At 35.9% G+C, this 22,396-nt stretch overlaps 1 protein-coding gene and 1 long non-coding RNA gene across 5 annotated transcripts in view; both read right to left on the bottom strand.

Annotated features, from left to right (window-relative positions):
* LOC129779122 (putative uncharacterized protein DDB_G0271606) overlaps nucleotides 1-22,396 on the bottom strand; it is a 634,240-nt gene that overhangs the window by 511,845 nt on the left and 99,999 nt on the right. The gene's annotated exons all lie outside the window — the stretch shown is intronic.
* On the bottom strand, nucleotides 5,713-10,165 carry LOC129779125 (uncharacterized). The gene is made up of 3 exons (XR_008743568.1): nucleotides 10,017-10,165; nucleotides 8,225-8,280; nucleotides 5,713-6,084 (listed from the first exon to the last, which is right to left on the bottom strand). It is a non-coding gene; the product is annotated as an uncharacterized LOC129779125 (long non-coding RNA).

Here is a 22,396-nt window from a genome sequence, read left to right as displayed (position 1 = left end):
CACCTTCGCTATATTATCAATGCGTAATTTGAGCTTTAATTCGGTGTTTTTCCGCTTTATATTCGTTTTTTTTCACATTTTTAATCTAGGTTGCTTTCGATTCCATTTGTTTTGATGTTTTAATTTAGTTTCGTACTTTGTATTTGTACCTTCATTTTTATCTTTACTATACTTCCAAATCTTTTATTCGGATTTTATTGCGTTTCTAGCTCGCTTTAGATTTAATTTATATTCGATTAAGATGAGAATTGATTTTTTTGTTTGTTCGTTTAATCTTTGATCTTTTTTTTCATGTTATGTTGGAGTTCGTGCGCTACATATTGCTAAAAAAAACATCAAGTTAGCGTTTCTTTATCATAGTTTTCCAGTCCGAATTCGATTTAGTGTTTTCTCTTCCTTTTTCCTCGATTTCAATATATTTGGATTGTATTTTTTCAATTCTTCAAATCAAATTCTGAGTCAATTCCATTACAACTATTCTCTTATGTTATCATAATGATACTTTTCATTATGTTTTAAATTTTAAGTTCATTCAGTTGTAGTTAATTAACACATATCCTTATTTTTTTCAAATTGAGGCACCTTATACACTTTTCATATAAGTGCTCAATTTCTAATTTACTACCATTATATCTTAGGCACTGTCATTCTCCACTGCATTTTTCAAACTTTTAATTTTGTTTTAATTACAATTCATCTGTTTTGGTACTATGTTGATCTTCTTGTTCGTTGATTTTTCAGATTTTTTTATAGATAGGACTATGTCTTTCTTTTGTCTTTTGAAAGGGACCACAACATGGAAAATCGAAAAAAAAATTTCGATTTTTACATTTTCGTATAACTTTGCTTTTTGGTTTCGAGGTCGTTAGCATTTTTGGTGTTATGACTTCATTTTGACAATCTGTTGAATTTTAAGAACACATGTCCATGAACACATGTTAGTCCCAAATTTTTTTAAATAAATTTTCGAACATACCGTTAATATGCCGCAAGAGATTTGAACACTTGTCTAAATCTCAAATGACACAATAACCATATTTTTTGGTCCTTCAGGTCAAAGGTCGGTGTCCCCTATTAAAAATACCAAATCAAAAAACACGTGTCACGTTTTTTTATTTAATATTTGCACCGTTAGCAACTATTTTTGTTGCGAACGGATTTTGTTGATTTCCATACTAATCGATTCGAAAATATTCTAAAATTTGTTTAATACGAAATATATTACAATATCCTAGTCCGTAAATGGTTAAAACTGACGAAAACTGGAAGCATTTCCATTTCCCTATTCACATGTTCTGTGCATTTCTGTGCTTTCCTACCCATACCGTCAATAACGAGCAACTAGTGTAGCGACGAGGGCGCCATTTTATTGTACCATTGCGAATGAATCGCGCGTTCTCATCCAAATTGCAAATGCAGTGCTTGCTCTACGGGAACAGATACGAATGGATGAAAGCATTGCGTAGTCCGACGACAACAATGCGATTGTGTATTGAACACAAAATTTGTAACTTTTTAAACTTAAGAAGTCGTGCGCTACATATGCTCATAAGAAGCCGTTTATTCATTCTAGCTGTCATTATTTTACAGTCCGATCTCCGATTAAGCATTTTTCCTGTTGTTTCAATTATATTTTGATGGTTTTTTTCAATTGTTTAAATCCTATTTTGAGTTAGTTTAATTTTAACTATATCTTTTTCATTTTTTCAATTGTTCCATTTTTTCTCTTTTATTCCTTTCCCTTTCTTTTACTCTATTTCATACTCAGTTCCTATTTCTTTCAAATTTTCAAATGAATAAAAATCACAGTTTAAGTAGCGATTCAGCTAAAATATGTTGATTATTCATTTATAATTATTTTCCATTCTTTAAACCTGATTTAGTTCTGCGTTTTTCGTTCCTATATTTTTGTTAAAATTATTTCGATCCCGTGCTGGTTTTTATACTATAGGGTTTCGCTTTCATATTATTCCGGGTCATATAAACTGTTTGGAATGATGCGCTATTAAATTACCAGCTCAGATTAGTATTTTAGTCTGAATTCAACTTCCGAATTACAATACAAAATTAAATGTTGTTTCATTTACACTATCGGATTTGCTAGTAATTATTAATTATCAATCCCTACTTATCATGAGTGCTGAAATATATTTTTGGTTCAATTTCAAATTCTATTCTATTCTTAGCTCATTGTTTCTTAAGTTTTCTGTACTGTACTTTTGTACTTATTTTTTCATTCCCATTGCAGCTATTTTTCCATTTTGGTTTGTTTGTTCGTTCACTTTAATTATATTCAGAACTATTTGTTTTCCGAAGTTATTTTTTACACCATGCTCTCTAAGATATCCCAATTCCCAAAAAATCTCAAGTTTTTTTTATGCAGCCAATTCTTTTTGAGCTTGATTTACAATTATTTTGGAATTTGGTTAAAATTTTTATTTTCACATACTTTTTTGTTTTGTGTGGTAGTTGTCCTATCATATCTAACATCACAATTTATATTATTTATCTGGTTTTTCTGTTGTTGTTTTTGTTAGTGTTAATTTGTTTTAGTTTCCCTTCGTTTTTTTTCATTCTGATTATTTTTTTCCAATATTGTTCTTAAATCGATTTTCTATAGTTTTTCCTTTTTTTGTATTGAATCAAATCTCTTTTAGTTTGATTTCAGTTATATTTCAATACCAAACAATGTTTTTGTTAATGTTGATTTTTTTGCGTACATTCGCTTTGCTTTTTTTTCATTTCGATTTAGTTTTTTTGCTCACTTCAATTTCGAATTATGTTTTTTTCAAAGTTGTTTTTCGGTTTCGGTTTTCTATACGATATCCCAATTTATTTTTTCTATTTAATCTTCAATTGTTTTTTCATAGCAAACAATGCCGCATATTTATTCGTATTGTCTTGTCTTTAACATCAATATTTTTCAGCCTTATTTGATTTTTAATTTAGCTGAAATTGTCTTTGATAATGTTTTTGGCTTTTAGTTGACTTCAATTTTGATTGAACGTGATTTTTTTTATTTTTTTTTATAATTCGTTTATTTTACAGGCTCAGTAACATCAGTCTGAGGAGCCGAAGTTTTTTCAAGTTGTTTTTTTAACGGTTTTCCGAAGAATATCTATATTTAATTCCATTAATCCAATCCATTTTAGTTCTCAGTTCTATTCGATTTTGAAACAGTTATGCACTCTTATTCCTATTTCTATAATCGAAGTATTTCCTGATCTCGCAAAAAAAAATTCTCCCAGTCTCATTTCGTTTTTAATTAAGTTGCAACATTTTTTGTCAATGTTTCAATGCTTTTCTCAAATTTCACTTACATTTTAGATTCGCTTAAATTTGTATCAAGTTCTGATTCCAGTTTGATAACAGATTTCGTTTTATCTCATCTTTTTTCGACTACAGTTGACATTTTTTGTATTATATCGCTGTTTTTATAATCAAAACTGCTTTTGTTCTGATTTTGGTTTCGCTCGGTTCAAGTAAAGATCTAGCAGCTGTGTTAGTTGGATTGAATGACTATGACAATTATTTCATTTCAAAATGAATTCTCTTCTCAGTTTAACGATCTTTTCTTTATGGAGCAATTCAACGTATGTATGTGTGTAGCCAACTCCATTTGAGTTCAGTTACTCTGTTCTATTCGGACTCCAACAGTTCGCATTTTTATTTATTTTGCTATCATTTTTGTATTGGATAACTTTTTTTCCGGTTTTATGTTGTTTTAAATTAAATTCAAACTCCATTTTTGCATTTGTTCAAATGATTTTTCTCATTGAGGTTTATTATTATGCTCACATGAAATCATTTATATTGTGAAAAGAATGCTATTTATTATATATTTATATATTTATCGTGTTCTTATTTATTTGACTACCAGCATTGTCTTCATCTCCCCCGTCCTCATTTCATATTAAATAAGTTGAAACTCGATTTTTCCTAATGTTCAGATGAATTTTGATTTTATTTATTTAATTTACGTTTAAATCTCCCTAAAGTTTTGTTCAATTTTCGGTTCCAGTTTCGATTACAGCTTGTTGTTTATTTTCACATTTTTTCGTGACAGTTAATTTCCTTTGTATTATATTGCTGTTCTTCCTTTTAACTGTGACCGTTCTTGTTTCGGATTTAGTTTCAAGTTGTGATTCAGCAGCCTTCCAACTTACAGTCAATTCAGACTTATTTTTAAGCTAATACTTGAATGAAATTTGATTTTATGTTTACGAAAAGGTGGTATTGTTATTTACAGGATAAAAATGTACACTATTAAATCTGGTACTGTTAGAGCTGAAAATGCTAGTAAATCAAAAATGACGGAAAGTATTTTCAGCTTGTAGTACAAAAGGGATGAAATTCAATCAACTTCTGATCCAGTTTTGGTCACAGTTTGAGATGAGTTTGATCTTTTTTGATGATAGTTGATTTCTTTTCGTTTCAGTTTAGCAACCAAAAATGGGCTAGCCATTTTTTATTTATTACTAGCTGACCCGGCATACTTCGTCCCGCCCAAAATTTGTTTTTTGTTATCAATACCTTCAAACATTCACGTTTTCTTACTATGAGCAAGTTCATGGGTCCAATCGCAGAACTGTTCATTGATTGATCTTCTATTCGACCCCGTTGAATTTAACTTTTACTATAAAATTCCTAGTATTTCTAACGAAACTCATCATTATAATATCAGATTATTTTCAGACACAATTCTCGTTCAAGATTTTTCAACTGCTTGCAAATAACATGTTTCTCCGTTACATGGAATAAATGTTTTATACAGTAAACATCACTAAATCCGATAATTCCTTCCTCGAGTTCTGCTCTTATCAACGTATCCGGCGATCCTTTTTTGGTATGGATAAAAGAAGATATAGGAGTGCGTTTCATCACATTAAAATCCATTTCCAGTTTCGGACAAAGATCAGTTTCGCTAGCGCAAACATTAAATGGACTAACAGCACTTGTCACTATGTAATTGTAGAACATATGGGAATTTAATTTTCCGAATGTTCCCTTTTTCCTTCAGAGTTTCCCGAGAATTTTCAATTGTCATGTTTGGTTGGAATATTTTTGGTTGAAATATGTCTAATATTTCTATGGGACCCCCTCTCCATTCCATCATAGAAATATTTCTCATACCATAATTCCCTCACATCCCAAATTGTGCTTGATTAGTTCTCGAGTTGCAGAAATTTGTGTTTTGTTTATATGGTAGCCCCCCTTAGTGAGTTAATTCAGAAATTTATGTTTCATTTGTATGGCAGCCTCAAGAGAGGGGGGGTGGAGAGTCTAACTGCCATAGAAACAGAGAGAGGGGGCTGGAGAGTCTAACCACCATAGAAACATTTTTTGCACCCTGAAACCTCAATATGTCTAATTTGGTTTCATTTGCTTGAATAATTCTCGAGTAATGCATAAATTTGTGTTTCATTTGTATGGCAGACACACCCCCCCCCCTAGAGAGGGGGGAAGGGGTCTCAAACTATCACGAAAACCTTCCCCGGCCCCAAAAAACCCTACATACCAATTTTCATGTTGATCGGTTCCGAGTCCATAAGAATCAGACAGACAGACAGAAATCCATTTATATATATATATATATATATATATATATATATATATATATATATATATATATATATATATAAATTAAGTTACATGAGGATATCGAAGAGTTTTTAAAAAGAAAGGAAAGACCGGTTTCACAGAGAGCACAAGTTAGACTGATTTTATTATTGTCAATTTTACATCATGAAGCCTAGCCATTTACCTAAAGCCCTTACGCTGCACATTCTATCCAGTCCGTTGTCGCGTCAGGTACAGAGTCCGAATCGGTGTTTTACGTTGGTGTCCTAAATTGTTGTTTCGCTTGCGTTTGCGAATTGATGCTACCGATAAACTGTTCCACAGTGATCGGTTCTGTTGCTGTGGGGAAAATGATGTTGCTTGCGTTAACTACTCCCTCATCAAGTTTGGATCGTCCCGATACAATTGTGTTGGGATGATGGTTGTCTGCTGAACTGATGTTTGGTTTTTCTTCATTGGGTGTCCTTTTCTTCTGGTACCAATGGTAAACTATGACGATCAAGCCTATAATGAAGCATATAGATGAGAGGCACAAACTTGTTGATGTTTGGATGAAATATCGGGTTTTAATTATCTCCAGTTGTTCTCGGTTTTGGAAATGTAATTTCTTTAATGTGTGAAAGTCCAGGTTCTGCTCGAATTCGTTTTGTTCAATTTTCACGCCATCCAGAGGCACTATTGTTGGGATAATTCTCGATGGAAACGTAATGGAGCTAAAAGTTTTGTTGTTCAGTGAGATTGTACAGTTCTCGAAAAACAACAGCATCGTTCCTGTTAAAACTCTGTTGTTATGTAGACAGTCGCTTGATAGTGTGACTGTTGTGATTATGATGATGATATGGTTGTCTGTCAATCGTTTTATGTTGGTTGTATTCCGATAGTTCGTAAAGGTGCATTTTCCTGGGGAGCCTCGTATGATTTTGGAGAAGCATCTGTCGTCTGAGGTATCGTCTAATTTATCTTCTTCGCAAATGGAATTTTCGCCGATACTTTGGCAACTGCCTTTGATGAAATAGGTGGAGTTTCCGTAGATTGCTGCTTTATGCCAAGGGAGTTTGATGATTTGACCGTTGATTGGAAGTGGTTCTAGGAGAAGACTGGTGAATGGATGTGGTAAAATCTGCGGGACGCCGATGATGAAGTAGAGGATGGATTCCTTGAAGAGGGCTCTGATGTCTAGGTAATCGTATGCTTGGTCTGGATGTAGAATGGTAATATTTTGTTCTTCTAACTTATCTGAGATAAACTTTAGTTCTTCTGCTTCTAGAAAATTCTTAGAAATGATATTTATTTTTGCAAGTTGTATAACTTCGAAAATTGAGTCTAGGTGTTCTTGTATTAGGTCGACATGATAAGAAATTTTAAATGCCGGTCGGATTGCTGTGAAATTTTGATTGACAAGTTTGTTGGTGATTAGAGATTGTCTGGCTGATATAATTTGTTGCTTGATTATTCATTGTTGTTCATTAACGGAATCTATTAATTTGTTTATACGTTTTCCTAGATGTTTGTTGATAGTTACTTGAATATTATTTTGTCTTATAAGTTCTTGGTTGCCTCGTTTTAAGTCATTTATATCGTTATCTATTTGGATTCGATCTTCTTCATCTAAATTGCCTGTAATCGCCTTTATGGCTGAGCCTAGAAAATTGAATGCTCCTCTCTTGTTTCTTCTATTTGGTAACAATTTCATATACGTGTTTTGGGCTTTCTTAAATTTGGACTGTAATGTGATATAAACGTCGCTGAAGTCTGTGAATATTTTAAGTCCGTCGATAGTAATAGCGATGTTGTTTAGTAATGGTCTATAGTCTTCCAAGTCTATTGTGTGATATATCCTGTGACGTCCAGTCTTAATTAGTACGTTTCCGGTCTGTAACGTCACTAGTCCTGGGTTTCTGGTCAGGTCATGTATTTGTATCGTTCTCGATGATGAGGTCGTGATGAACGTCAGCGTAATTAGTTTTAGAAGTTGGCTCCGCAACATCTATAATTTAGAAAAATAATTTGTATGGTTTCATTTTCGCCGAATATTTTCTTTGTGTATTTCTCTGCCAGAGTGGTCCAGAAACGTTCTACCTTTATCTTGGACAACTTTGACTGGGAAATACATTTCTTTTCCTTTGTTCCTTATTCCTTGTCTTCTATTATATACGGTTTCTTCCTCTCGAAGGACCGGTGGGTGTTCTCTCTTCTTATTATGGTAACCCAAATTTTTATTTTTAGTTTTATCTGATTGTACAATAATTTCATTGTAGAATTTGTTTCTGTTTTCTAAAATCTTTTCCATATCAAGAGGCCTTTCCTCTCCATCCCTTATTCCGTAGAATATTTCCCGGGGTTTGGTTTTTGTGGTAGAGTGGACTGTGTTGTTGTATATGGTGCAAGCTATTCTAAAAACTTCTTTTTCGTTTATGTCGGGATAATTAGGCTTAGTACAACGATAGATTTCGCCCAAAGTTGAGTGAAACCTCTCCACTGTACCATTACTTGAACTATGGTTTGGAGGAGTGAAATGGATGTCTATTTTTAAGTTTTCCAGAAGAGTTTTAATTTCGATGGATTTCATTGAAGGTTCGTTGTCAGTAACGATCAAATTTGGGGTACCATAAATGGAAAAGTATTTAGTTAATCCTTTACGTACATCTTGAATGTTCCTAGATTTGATGGGAATCAATGTAGCGTATCTCGAGAATTTATCTAAAAAGGAAAGGAATATATTAGGTTGTTTTAAGAATATATCTAGATGTATTAAATCTAAAGGCTTTTTTGGGTCCGGAGTGGGTCCGAGCATGATTTTGTATGGATGGTATAAAATTGTTTACGGAGGAGTTTCTTGGGCCGTAATTATCTGAAAATTCAGTTCATCAGTGGAAGTGGTATTTTCTTCGACACTCTCTTCCTGATTGTTTACCACAGGTTGAAAAGATGTACTAGCCATCGATTCATTGTGATAATTATCCTGTTCATAATTTTCTTCATCATAGGTTTCGTATTCACAATTTGGTCCTTCGTACGGGCCGTAAGGATCAGACATATTTGTGCCTTCGTGGTAATTGATTGCTCTCCGAGGTCTATTCATATAGTTTATTTTATTAGATCTTATTGAAGGGTCTACATCCATGGGAGTAGGCTTCGGCATCTGAACTGGTCTTGGGGCGAATACGTTTCGCGGAGGAACTTGCGGTTGATTTAGAAAGCTTTGGTTCTGATGTTGTTGGTAAGGTGTGTGGAATTGATTCATTTGAGGTCTTTGAAAATTTTGCCGTTGATTAAAAGGATTCATTTGTAATCTCGAAAAATTTTGCTGTGGATTAAAATGATTCGTTTGAGGCTGATACTGGGCTCTTTGGTAATGATTGAAATTATTCCAGTTCTTTTGCCTTGGTGGGGGAGGTGGTGCTACAACAATCGGTTTTTGGAATCGATTTGTAGTTTCCATCTTATTAAGACCGCATTTATTTTGATAGTTTCTCTCTTCAATAGAAGCATCGAAAGCTTCTTTTAATTTTTTTGGTTGGCGGGCTCTTACGTTCCCGCCGATGGGCTCTTTTAGTCCTGCTAAAAACACTTGAAGAGCATTCTCCTGGTGTGTCGAGATTCTGTCCGTTCTCAAGTTGAGATCGAATGTTGAAATATTTGTATGGTTTATCAAAAGCGAAAGCAATTGATGAACCGAACTATAAAAATCTTCTATTGTTCCAGCTTGTTGCAGTTGGAACAATTCGCGGGTAAGCGTGACAGAATCACGCTTGTCGTTATAGTAAGCTATCAGGTTAGCTTTAATTTCTTCCCAGATTAGCGGTGTCCCGTATGTTTCTAAAACTCGGTCCGCATCTCCGGTTACTTTCGAGCGTATGGATTGAAGCCATACTTGCTCGAAGGGTGTCCCTTTAAGAGTTTCTAAAAAGGGCAACAGATTTTCCACTGCTCTAATGAAGCAGTGTAATTTGACGGGGTTACCGTCGAATTGCGGCAATTCGCGGATTGCCTGGGGCGTTTGCATCGCCTTTAGGATTTTCTCCGCCTTGTCGAACATTACCGCTGTTTGAGCAATTCTGGCGGCTTCTTCGTGTTCATTTAAATTTTCCTCCTGTGCTGAGGTATTGCTCCTCGGTAATTCAGGGGATATGTTAAAACTGTTTGGGTTCATTGTTTTCGCGATTATTCACAAAGCACTCCAAGGTAAAACTTAAATCACTCTTGTTAGATTAGCTAGTTTTTTTTTCTGATTTAACGTTTGTTTTTGTTTTAGATTAGTAGTTCACTTTTGTGATATAAAAAGAGTCGCTTACGGTGTTACCCGGGCTCGTCTCTCTGAATTAGTAGTTTTTTGTTATATTTTATGGATGTGGATACAGCTTTTTTTGTTTCGGGTAAGCTTTGTACCACTCCGATTAAATGATTGTTAATTTGACTAAGATCTAATTACTTACTTGATAAAAAGGTATCACTCGTGCGTCCGTTGTAGTTCTCCAATCGTCAGCCACTCGATATTCGTTCGCGCGGGAAATCACTTTCGCGAATTGGATCTACGCGTGAACACTTGAACGAGCGATCCTACCGACTGCGCCAATTAAGTTACATGAGGATATCGAAGAGTTTTTAAAAAAGAAAGGAAAGACCGGTTTCACAGAGAGCACAAGTTAGACTGATTTTATTATTGTCAATTTTACATCATGAAGCCTAGCCATTTACCTAAAGCCCTTACGCTGCACATTCTATCCAGTCCGTTGTCGCGTCAGGTACAGAGTCCGAATCGGTGTTTTACGTTGGTGTCCTAAATTGTTGTTTCGCTTGCGTTTGCGAATTGATGCTACCGATAAACTGTTCCACAGTGATCGGTTCTGTTGCTGTGGGGAAAATGATGTTGCTTGCGTTAACTTATATATATATATATATATATATATATATATATATATATATAGATTTTTTTCGTTTCAAGGTTCATTTAATCCCTAGTTCATCTTATTCTTCAACAGCTTGATAAACATTTGAGCGAACAAAAAACCTAGATAAATCCCAAACTGTGTCACATAAGTGATGACAAAAAGTTGAGTTTAAACAGAGTTGAAAACGAAATGAGACCGGATTCTATTTTTCAAAACACAGAAAACTGTTGTACAAGAAAAAAATAGAAAAACAACAATAACAAAATGAATAAGACCACGAAGTGGACGAATATCAAAATAGATCGAAGCCTATAAAACTGACTACACTGAAAATGCAATTTGAATAATACGGACTTTGGATTCAATTACCGTTAATGCCAATGTATTTTTTTGCAAAGAATAAAATTCTAACGATTTGTACAGATAACTATGCGTTGTTGCATCTTAGTTTCATCATTGTTTTTGTTTGATTCAATTCTAGAACTCGAAAGTGTCAAATCAGTTTACTTTCAGTCGTTTTTTGAACCTTTCTTTTATTGCTTTTCTGTGTTGTGTCGGTATTACAGGTTTCATAATGATTTGATTTACCATTAAAGTCTCGTAATTTGTTTCTTCCTTCGAATATCTTTTTCTGCTCGGATGTTGGTTCAAACATTAACCCTATTAGATGTGGAATAATCAGTAAAAGTTGATGGCATTTCCAAAATAGTTTTGATGTTCAATGTTTCTCTGGTATGTAGGCATAGCGTTGAACGTTTTAATTCTACTAAAAAATGATTGGATACTTTCTTCATCGAAATTATCTTAATTGGATTATTTATTTCTTGATTTCTTTTTCAATAATTTTTCAAACTATAGTTCCAAACAATTTTTCGATAGTATTTTGCGATCAAAATCCCACTGTCTCCGAATTCCTGCGTTGTATATACGACGCAACGAACAGACAAAGAGCGCCCAATCCCCATAGGTATGGAGCTTTTTTATCAGCAATCTTTTAGACTCACGCTTCAAAAAGACGCTCATAATTTGCCGAGCGCGTAGTAATGTTTGTGGAATCGGCGATCGATCCGGTGAAAACCCACGCAAGATGCCCATATCAAGCTGTTGTTCCTTCTGAAGCCTTTGAGTTTCGCGCGTGTGTATCGGAGAGGACTGCGAATTCTGCTGTGCTGCTGAATGTGTGTCTTTGTTTAGTTTATTTTTTTGTAAGTACTCGACATTTCCAAAATCCTGCTGCCGCCGCTTCGTATCATTCACGTGTTGCGCGCGCATTGACCGGAGATAATCTCGGCAGCTTATAACTGCTGCTTATTGAACACGGTTGAGTAACGACCAGTGACGACGACCGCACATAGTTACCCATTGTGTGTTACCCCGATCGCGGAGTACCGCGGAGAAACGGAATAGGGGTCAGACTAAGTCTGGGCGCGGGACGACCTTTTGGCTTTATCTGCGAGAGTGGAGAACCTCAATGGTTTCAGACAGCAGTTCGTCCGTTTTTGCAGCACGGACGGAGATTTCATAACCCCATTTTTGCCTATGGGTGCGCGAGCGCGAGCGATCAAAACGAAATCATCGACTGCAGAAAAAGCGTCTCAAAGCGTCTGTACTCTGCCATTAAACGAGATTAACTATTTGCTACAGAGGCTTGCCCTGACTCTTGAGAGCGATAAACCTTGAGCTGATCGCGATCTGCCAACTAGCGTTTTGCGTTTTGGCTTGAGGGGGAGAATTCGCACGGTATCAACGGTGTACTTGAAGGAGATATTTTGATACTTCTAGGTGATAAGACAGTCACGTAAATCGCAGTCTCGCGCAGCACTTGTACCTAATGAAACAGTTTATGTCTCGTTTATCAAATGCTGCGATCATGTCAAGCAATTACTGTTTGAAGGGAAACACACAGCCAAACGATGCCGAGCTACTCTCTTTCTCACATCAAATCGCATGCCACAGCTGTGGATGATTCGGTTTCAGTCTCGTTACCGATTTTCCGATCCCATTGAGCCCCGTTGCGAGATTCCGATTTCTCACGCATCACAATCTAATCATTACTGGTCGTAATCGTAAAATACCGGGATATCGAGAACGGACAGCTGGCATTTTCGTTACGCGTCAAACTAGATTGGTGTGAGAAGCTTAAAATAGCAGCTCGATTTGACGAACCAGCTTCTCGCTTAATACAATAGCGATAGACAGCAACGGAAAATAATATGCGCTAATCAAGACACCGAAATTGTAGACACGGATTTTTGGAAAGCAACCCAAATTTTCCAAACACCATACATACCCGACTGTTAACCGACTAACACAGGGGAGTTTGAACACTAGTTTTATTGGTCTGTATGCAAAGGCTGGAATATTTTTTGTTTCTGCGCTGTTAATTTATTGTACGCACAATTGGAACGCGTGATGAAACCGGAAGCAGACTCGATCATCACTAGTCGTCATCAACACATCAATTTCGGGGGGCTGTTTGATTTTGTACACGTTGTACAGTTCCATGATAAACACACGGAGTTCTTCAGTTGGACTATTCAATGCCGTTTCCGAAGACATGACACTAAACATGTTGGAATTATCCGAAGGATTATCTCACACAAAAAAAAACTGAGTTGATTAATCGTCTAAGATAATCTTATTCTCGTGACGACGAACAGCAGGAAGCTCTTAATGTTCTTGTTTTTTGTTGTTATACTTTTTCTTTAAAAAAAATGATGTCACGTAATTCGGAGATGATGAACACAAAATAAATGGTAAAACACAGGCAATCAAAATCAATCGACCTGAGAACGAAATATAACTCAACATGAGAAATGAGTCATACACCACGTTTCACGTAGTTTTGTAGAAGCCGCTGAAAACACTTGATTCATGATAAATTCTTTCCCTCGCGACAACAATAAACAAGTCGGGCATATGTCGAAATTCTTATTGTCCTTATTGTCAATGCACTGCGGCCAAAAGCAGAGATGCCAACCTTAATGATTTTTCAAGATTTCCCTGACAAACACTCAATTTTGGCTGATTTTACTGAAATGATCCTGGTTTTACCTGATTTTTGTAATTTTTACTTCATCAGAATAAAAATCATCCGTAATAAATTTACTGACATCCGTGCCAACATTTTTTCGGTTGCAAATGAGAACTGTCATTTCCAAGCTCTTCAGTCCGCACTTGTATAGAGTCTACTCGTTCTTTCGTTTATCATCTATCTATACCGAATCGATCGCGAGTCGATGGTACATTGTCGACATTTATTGAAGCATGAAATTGGTGTGAAAGAAAGATATTCTACTAGATTAGCATACCCGATTAACATGCAATTTCAAACAGTTTTGAATGAAAATAATTACTCGATGTTTTTTAAAAGTTTAAAACACGTCGTCCTGACACTGTTTTAAACTTTTACCATTTATTTATACAGTTAAACCTGTTTTTGTGCGAATTTTTTTTTTGTGCGGTTTTCTGTTCTTGTGCGGTATATGAAAAGAAGCATATTTGGCAAAGTTATCGTCCATTTAGTTTTTTTCGATGGTTAATATGCATTTCAGTGCGGAAAAAGCATACTTGCGTCTCAATTATCTGCGTCTGAAATCATTCCCCTCCTCCCATCAAATACTCAAAGTTTTTGCATGACATGATATCTAATAGCATCACGTTTCGGCAAGCAGCTAAAAGCACAAAACAGCCACGCGCAACCGAAGAGGCAAACTGTCCCATCGCAAAGCAGGGAAGCAAAAGGAAATTGAACGGTGAACGGCGTGGATTTGAGTTATTTTCTTGGGGGAAACTTTTTTTATGCGGTCCCTATCTACCGCACAAAAAAGTTTTTTTTCAAAATGTGTACCGAACACGGTTTTTTAAAGCTACTGGTGAAGTTTTGCACGATTTTTTTTATGCGGTCCCTATCCCACGCCCAAAAAAAGGTTTGCCTGTACATTTCCTGATATTTCCACAAAACTCATCATTGTAGTATAAAATTATTATCAGATACAGTTTTTTGTTAAATACTTTTCTCAATAAGGTAAAAAACGAATTTCTCTATCACGCAGGATAGATATTTTCGATACAAAAAAGGAAAATTTGATTAATATTTTCATTTGAAAAGTGCGCTTATTAAACCTGAAAAAACATCATGATTTTCTCTTAACTATTTCAAATCACGAAGCTCAGTACGATTAGCGCGAAATGAATGCATTATGAATAGTGTTGCGAGATCTTTTTTCCTCTCACTCTAGAATCTTACTTTCGGCTTTACAGACATTTGGCAGATTATATACGAATAATATATAAGTACCATAGATATGATATATGACTTCCATTGAATTTAAACTAACCGAATATTGACGAATTTCATGCCAACTACTCTGGCCATCATTTGGAGAGAAAAAAGTTTCCCTGCAAAATTCTCTCAAGGGGAAAAAAAAATTCGACAGCATTAAAAATACTTTGAACAATTTTATACGAAAAAGCAAACATGATCTGGGAGTATGGCGAAAAATGGTTTTGTTTTCCCAAAATTCGACGCGATCTTTCTGGACAATCCAATATGTCTTCAGTCACTTGACTGCGATACATTTTTTGGAAGAAAATTGAGCTCTATTGGCACTAGTCGTGCTGCGATTTTTCTCATGCCCAAAACATAGATATTATATAGATTTATTTTCTCATGCCCAAACAATAGATTTGAATTGCGAACATGGTAGCTTGTGTAGAAATTGTGCTCCGTTCAATTTAATATTTTGTATGTGAAATTGTGTGCAAACGTGAAAAAAGTTGTGTCCAACGTTTAATTAAACCGATGATCCAGATAAGTATAAGTGCATGCTTTCATTTACTCTGGTTTTCATCATTTAAATTGAAAATAACGCTACGGTCTGCTATCGCTTTGGTGGCGGCTGTAGCGATATAATTGTTTGGTTGTCCCTTTGTGTTCAATGTGTGTTTTGTTCTTAGCTATTGCTGGCGCTTGCACGGGATATTGTATGCAAGATGAGTGTGTGCAGAGTGTGTGAAAGTAAAATAATGATCAATGATGATCCAGTTGTTTGCGGGGGAATTTGCGGCGCTCGATATCATCGGCGCTGTACATCCCTCACAAAAGCAGCTGCGAAACTTATAGCTGAGAATGAAAATGTTCAGTTTAAGTGTACTGAATGTTTGTCGGATAAGAGTTATTGTTCGCGAGATGATATTCTGGACTTCGGAGAAGTGAAGAAAGAGATGGAAAAAATCTCTTCTCTCTCACTTTCTTTAAGCGAGATCCAGAAAAACATCGATGATCAAATAAAGATTGCAATGGAAAGAGAGATGGAGAAACTGATCAGATCTTTCGATGAACGGCTAGTTCAAAAGATGGGAAGTATTGATATCAGTATTTCTCAACATTTGAAAGAATTGAAAAGTTCATTTGTTGAAAATAGTAACGATGATAAAAAATTAGCTGGGATGAACAGGAAACGTACTCTGAGTAATAGAACAGCTGGTTCGGAACCGGACTGCCCTAGTAGGAAAAAACAAATTATAATGAATAAGCGCGAGGAACCGATACAAATAGAAATTAATGACAATGGTAATGACGAAAAGGTTGAAAACAATGCACGCTCGTATGCAAGTGTATTAAAGAGTTCAAAATCCGTAAAAAAAACGTAAGGTTTGCCCTGTTATCGTGATTAAACCTGTCGAGTCGCAAAATAATGACGAAACCAGAAAATTTTTAAAAGAAAAATTAAATCCAAGAATCCATAAAATTAGCAATTTTAGGAACGGGAAAGACGGCTCGATTATTGTTGAGTGTGTGGCAGGGGATAACATTGAAAACTTGAAAAATAACATAGAAAGTAATCTGGGAGAAAAGTTTAGCGCTGTTGTTCCCAAACCATTAAAACCAAGATTGAAGATATTAGGAATGAGTGATCGATATTCCTCAGACGTTTTCGTAGATCTTTTAAAAAGTCAAAATGATGACATCAAGATTGGAGATGTTAAAATTGTTGCAGAATATGAAAATCCACGTTTAAAGTACAACAAATATAATACGATTATTGAAGTAGATCATGACACTTATGGATGTCTGATGAGTACTCGTAAAGTAAGCATCGGATGGGATAAGTGTTCAGTTGCTGAGGCCTTTATTGTTCTACGTTGTTTCAAATGTGGAGAATTCGGACACAAGAGCAAAGTTTGTAGTAATGAAGATAAATGCTCAAGATGTAATGAACAACATATAACATCTGGATGCTCGTCAACTGAGTTTAAGTGCGTAAATTGTTTAAAAGTGAATCAAGAGCAAAAATTTAAATTGGACATAAACCACCCAGCTTATAGTACACAGTGTCCAGTGTATCGGAGGCTGTTAGAAAAGAAAAAAAGCAACATTTTTTCTAGTAAATAGCAACCCAAGGAAAGAAGATGTGATAGGAAGTTTGAAATGTTGTACTTCAATATAGCTGGGCTTTCTACAAATTATGTGGCAATGCGCCAACTTGTAGAAAATTTCCGTCCACGATTAGTCTTTCTTTCTGAAACTCATATTGTTGATGAGAATTCATTTGATCAATATGGCATCCCGGGTTACAAAGTTGCTTTTTGCCTTTCACATTCCAGACACACTGGAGGAGTTGCTATTTACGCAAAAGAATCGATTAAATTCAACATTCAGTTAAACGAATCTGTTGAAAATAATTGGTTCTTGGCAATTTCAGTTGAAAGAGGTATGCAGATGGGAAATTTTGGAATTTTGTATCATTCCCCCAGTTCTAGTGATCAGCGATTTTTAGAAATTTTAGAAAACTGGTGGGAGAGTTTCATTGACTCCAGTAAATTGAATGTAATTGCTGGTGACTTCAATATTGACTGGCTCAACGTGCAGAATTCGAAGCAATTGAAGCAACTATCTGATTTTTACAACTTGAAACAGACTGTAACAGAAGTTACAAGAATTTCGAAAAACAGTAGATCTTTGATAGACCACGTTTTCTCTAATTTTAATACAGTTCATTCTTTGATAGAGGCCAAATTGAAAATAACGGATCATGAGACAATTTTTATTTATATTGAGAACGAACAGAGTGAACGTGAAGAAAATAGAGTTAAGATCAAGTGCTGGAACAAGTATTCAAAGGAAGCACTGTCTCATCTTGTTGCTAGAAACCTGGATTTTACTGCAATAACGGACAATCTGGATTTGAAAGCAGCTGTTCTCACTAATATCTTGAAAGTGTGTACCAATAGCCTAGTTTTTGAGAAACAAATCAATTTGAAAAATTCGAACAGCTGGTACACTTTATCACTCTTGCGTCTCAAACGTAAACGAGATAAAATGTACTCAAAATTTTGTAGAAGTAATATAGAAAACGATTGGAAAAGGTACACCTGCGCGCGGAATATATATTCACAAGCCTTGAAAAAGATAAGATGTGAATATATACAGAGGAAAATCGATCAACATCAGAATAACAGCAAGGAGTTATGGAAAATACTAAAAAGTTTACTTAACACTAAAAATAGTTTATCGCGGTCCATAACTTTTGAAGGTTCAGAAGAACATTCGGAACAAATCATTGCGGAAAAATTCAACAGTTATTTCGTGAATAGTGTTCAATTGATCAATCAAAGTATTGAATTGGTCAGTGAGCCATACGAAATAATACAGCCGATAAGCAGCAATTGCAAATTAGAATGTTTTCTACAGATAACCACTGTAGCGCGTTCCCGGGTTGGAAATTTGCTCGACATGCCTTGGGATTATATCTTTACTTTTCGGTTTCCGTCTTTTGTTTAATGTTCTTATGATATCAATTTATGTCTGCAACAGAACCAGTTCGTTTTATTTTGCATACTGGTTCCAGATGTGCTTTGTTAAACTTTAAAAATTATCTTAATGATAAATCGTCCTGCTCAAACCATTGTAGGGGTATGAGGTGGGACCATCATCATCAACATCATCCAAAATATGACGGACGGTTTCGTAAGAGATACCTTATACCAGAGTTGAGAGATATTTGTTTTTCTTTGCATAAATCGGCTGGTATCGACAATGTCAACGCAAAAGTGATACAAGATTGCTTTCATGTTATTGGACACGAATTACTAGGCCTGATAAATGAATCATTGCAAACTGGGCACGTGCCTGAAGTTTGGAAGGAATCTCTTGTGGTTCCCATCCCCAAAGTTAATGGGACGGATAAAGCCGAAGAGTTCCGCCCCATTAACATGTTGCACACATTAGAAAAAATTTTAGAACTTGTTGTGAAAGGCCAGCTGATGAAATTTATTGACAATAACAGTTTGCTGATACCGGAACAGTCGGGATATCGAGAGGGACACTCTTGTGAGACCGCACTAAATCTGGTGTTGGCAAAATGGAAAGAGAATATCGAGGCTAAAGAAACTATTTTTGCGGTGTTCTTGGATTTGAAACGCGCTTTTGAAACAATTTCTAGGGCCTTATTGTTGCAAACATTGAAGCGCTTTGGAATTGTAGGGACATCATACAAATGGTTTGAAAGCTACTTGTGTGATAGAACTCAAAAGACTCGTTTCAACGATTTTATTTCTACTCCCATCGATAACACACTTGGTGTACCACAGGGAAGTGTGTTAGGGCCCATTTTATTCATTTTATATATTAATGATATGCGGCGGGTTTTACGTTTTTGTGATATCAACTTGTTCGCGGATGACACTGTTCTGTTCATCGCAGCTAAGGAGTTGAATGTAATCGCGGAGCACTTGAACGAAGATCTTCATTCTCTCGCTCGGTGGTTGAAATTCAAACAATTAAAGTTGAATGTTAATAAAACAAAATACATGCTCATTTCTTCAGCAAACTCCAGATATAACGGTAATTTTGAAATCGATGGTGAGACTATTGAACGGGTTAAAGAAATAAAATATCTGGGAGTAGTTATTGATGACAGACTAACTTTTAAGTCTCACATTGATAATGTCATCAAAAAGGTTGCTAAAAAGTACGGCGTCATTTGTCGTTTGAAGAATGAGTTAAACGCAATTAGTAAAGTCAAACTATATAAATCACTCGTCTCACCACACATAGATTTCTGCTCATCCATCCTGTTTCTTGCAAATAATACACAACTATTGCGATTGCAGCGGTTACAAAATAAAATCATGCGATTAATTTTAAGATGTCATAGGTACACTTCCTCTGTCATAATGTTGGACGCGCTACAGTGGTTATCTGTGAAGCAAAGGATTTATTACTTGACAATGGTGTTCATCTTTAAAATTTTGAATGATATGCTGCCTCGATACTTGTGTGATCGAATTGAACGAGGAAGTGATTTGCATAGATATAATACAAGAAACGCGATTGATGCAAGAACACCTAACTTTTTATTTAGCAGGTCCCAAAATTCACTATTGTATAAAGGATTAAAATTCTTCAATTCGATGCCCAGAAATATCAAACGAGCGGCAACAATAGCTGAGTTCAAAGAATTGTGTCTGTCACATGTGAAATCTGTGTTATGAACTTGTAAAAATGTTTCAATGTTTCTATGTTTGCATAAGCTATCATGTTCGTATTGATGATGATGGATTTTTGTTACATTATTGTTGTTGTAAGTTAGATTTGAAAAAAAAAATAAATGAGTAGTCTACAAAAGCTTGAGCCACGCGCGCGTTTCGGTAGACATAGATAACTTGATTTTGAACACTGGCGAAAATCGTTATACAATGAAATGTTCTAGGGTCTTCAGTGGAAACCGGATTCGAACCAGGGATAGCCCAGACGGAATACTTGTAAACTATCGTATTAGCAGATGGTTATATCGAGTTTTTTTCTGTACCGCGGCAGATCTCAGTGTAAGTATCTATTGGAAACTTGAGGATATCGGGTTCGATTCCCGATCAGTCAAGGATCTTACCGGGTTGGAAATTTGCTCGACATGCCTTGGGATTATATCTTTACTTTTCGGTTTCCGTCTTTTGTTTAATGTTCTTATGATATCAATTTATGTCTGCAACAGAACCAGTTCGTTTTATTTTGCATACTGGTTCCAGATGTGCTTTGTTAAACTTTAAAAATTATCTTAATGATAAATCGTCCTGCTCAAACCATTGTAGGGGTATGAGGTGGGACCATCATCATCAACATCATCCAAAATATGACGGACGGTTTCGTAAGAGATACCTTATTCACGGTCTAGCTCTCTCAAATGGATGGATGGTCGTTCTTGACGTGGAAAATCGTTTATCTCCTTTCGGCCGTCTTTGAATACACCCATGTTATTAACAAAGTTAAGTCATCAAATATATTCTGCAATATTTTCAACGTTTCGACAACACAAAATTTTACTTAATATGTGAAATATGTGAAATGTGAAGCATTATCTAAACGCGCTAAATCTCCCGTTTTGATTGGCCCGATTTGTGCTCCTTGACCAAGGCCAAGGAAACAACCAGAGTAACAGTGCAATACAATACATATATGCAGACCGGAGTGTGTTTCCCCAACACAGACTTCTAAACCAATGAGCCTAGAGAAGTTGGCAATGCATGCAAGCGGCGGGTACTTTTGTACTCGCTGTTTTCGTAACAAGCGGTTACGAACACAACGGTTTGGCTGGGTTATTCAAGATGGCACTGGCCTTCATATCTGCAGCTCACTGAACTTCTATGCACACCTTTCGATAAATAAGCAAAATTGTTAGAAACATGAAACTGAGTGTTTGAAATCTATCAAATCAAGCGAATTCGCGTGCGAGAAGTGCGTACATTCGGAACATACAACAATTCAGAACAACTCAGAGGAAAATGTAGAATAGATTTTTCGTTTTACAATTCTTTTCAATATTTTCGAAGTCCACGATAAATGAATGAAATAACCAAGGCCGTCATGCCAGACGTAAGAGGATAGACTTAGTAATTAGATTTACTTGCAACGAAGAACGTAATCTATCACTATGCATGAATTGACTTAAATTGGGATTTGTTCGAACTCTTTACTTGCAAAGGAAATATGTTGATTCCAATTGAATTCGAAAAAGTCCTTGCTATTATATCAATTAGTATAAGTTTATTTTATTGCAGATTGTAATACGTTGTGATTCATGAGAAATTTTGAATTCATCTGAATGAATCGTCTTCAAAAGGAGGTTTTTGAATTTTCTTCGGTGTTTTCGGACTGTAAAAAACCTTCATTGCCGACAAGAATCAATTCAGTGAGTGATTTGATCTAATCAATTTTTCAAGCGCTAGGGTCAGTGATTTTTGATGTTTATATAATATAGGTGTCAGTTTATCAGCATCTTTTAATTCGACGCTATGTCGGAAAAAGTTGATCTGAATATGAGCTTCTCTAGATGATTCTGTTTCAAATTGAAAAGTTTCAATCAAATCTAGAATAAATCAAGCAACAATAAGTGGATGGTTTATCCAGCCACCCTATTACAACAGCAAAACCAGAATCCCTGTCAGAGCAATAACATCGATTGCACAAACCCCGAGAAATAATCGAATATTGCTATCAATAACGATGTAGAATCGCTACGCATTACCGCCGGAGTACTGTTGAGTCTGGGATTTGGTTAAACAGTGGAGTTTCCCGAGAAAACGACTGGCAGCGATGGCGCGAGTATTATTGAATTGTCTGAGCCGCGCCTTTCGGCTGCTGTCTGCCAAATCTCCCCCTTTCGCTTTCGCACAAACGCATGCGAATATCGACGACTACGCGATGCGATTATTGCTCACAGATATTCCGGCATATTCCGGCACAACAGCAGCAGCAGCAGCACACTTTCTGGTCTGGTGACTACTGGCGCGCATTTTTCCGGTATGGTTGTTGACAGTGTATTTGTGTCAGTGTAAGTGCCACTGATAATGAAGCTCGAACCCCACATCGGGGAGAGGCGGGACGCTCGATGTGTTACGTGTTATCCCGGATTTCGACTGCATGG

This window comes from Toxorhynchites rutilus, chromosome 3, assembly GCF_029784135.1.
Source record: "Toxorhynchites rutilus septentrionalis strain SRP chromosome 3, ASM2978413v1, whole genome shotgun sequence".
Classification (NCBI taxonomy): Eukaryota; Metazoa; Arthropoda; class Insecta; order Diptera; family Culicidae; genus Toxorhynchites; species Toxorhynchites rutilus.
The sequence above is the reverse complement of the archived record's forward strand: the minus strand, read 5'-3'. Positions and strand labels throughout refer to the sequence as shown.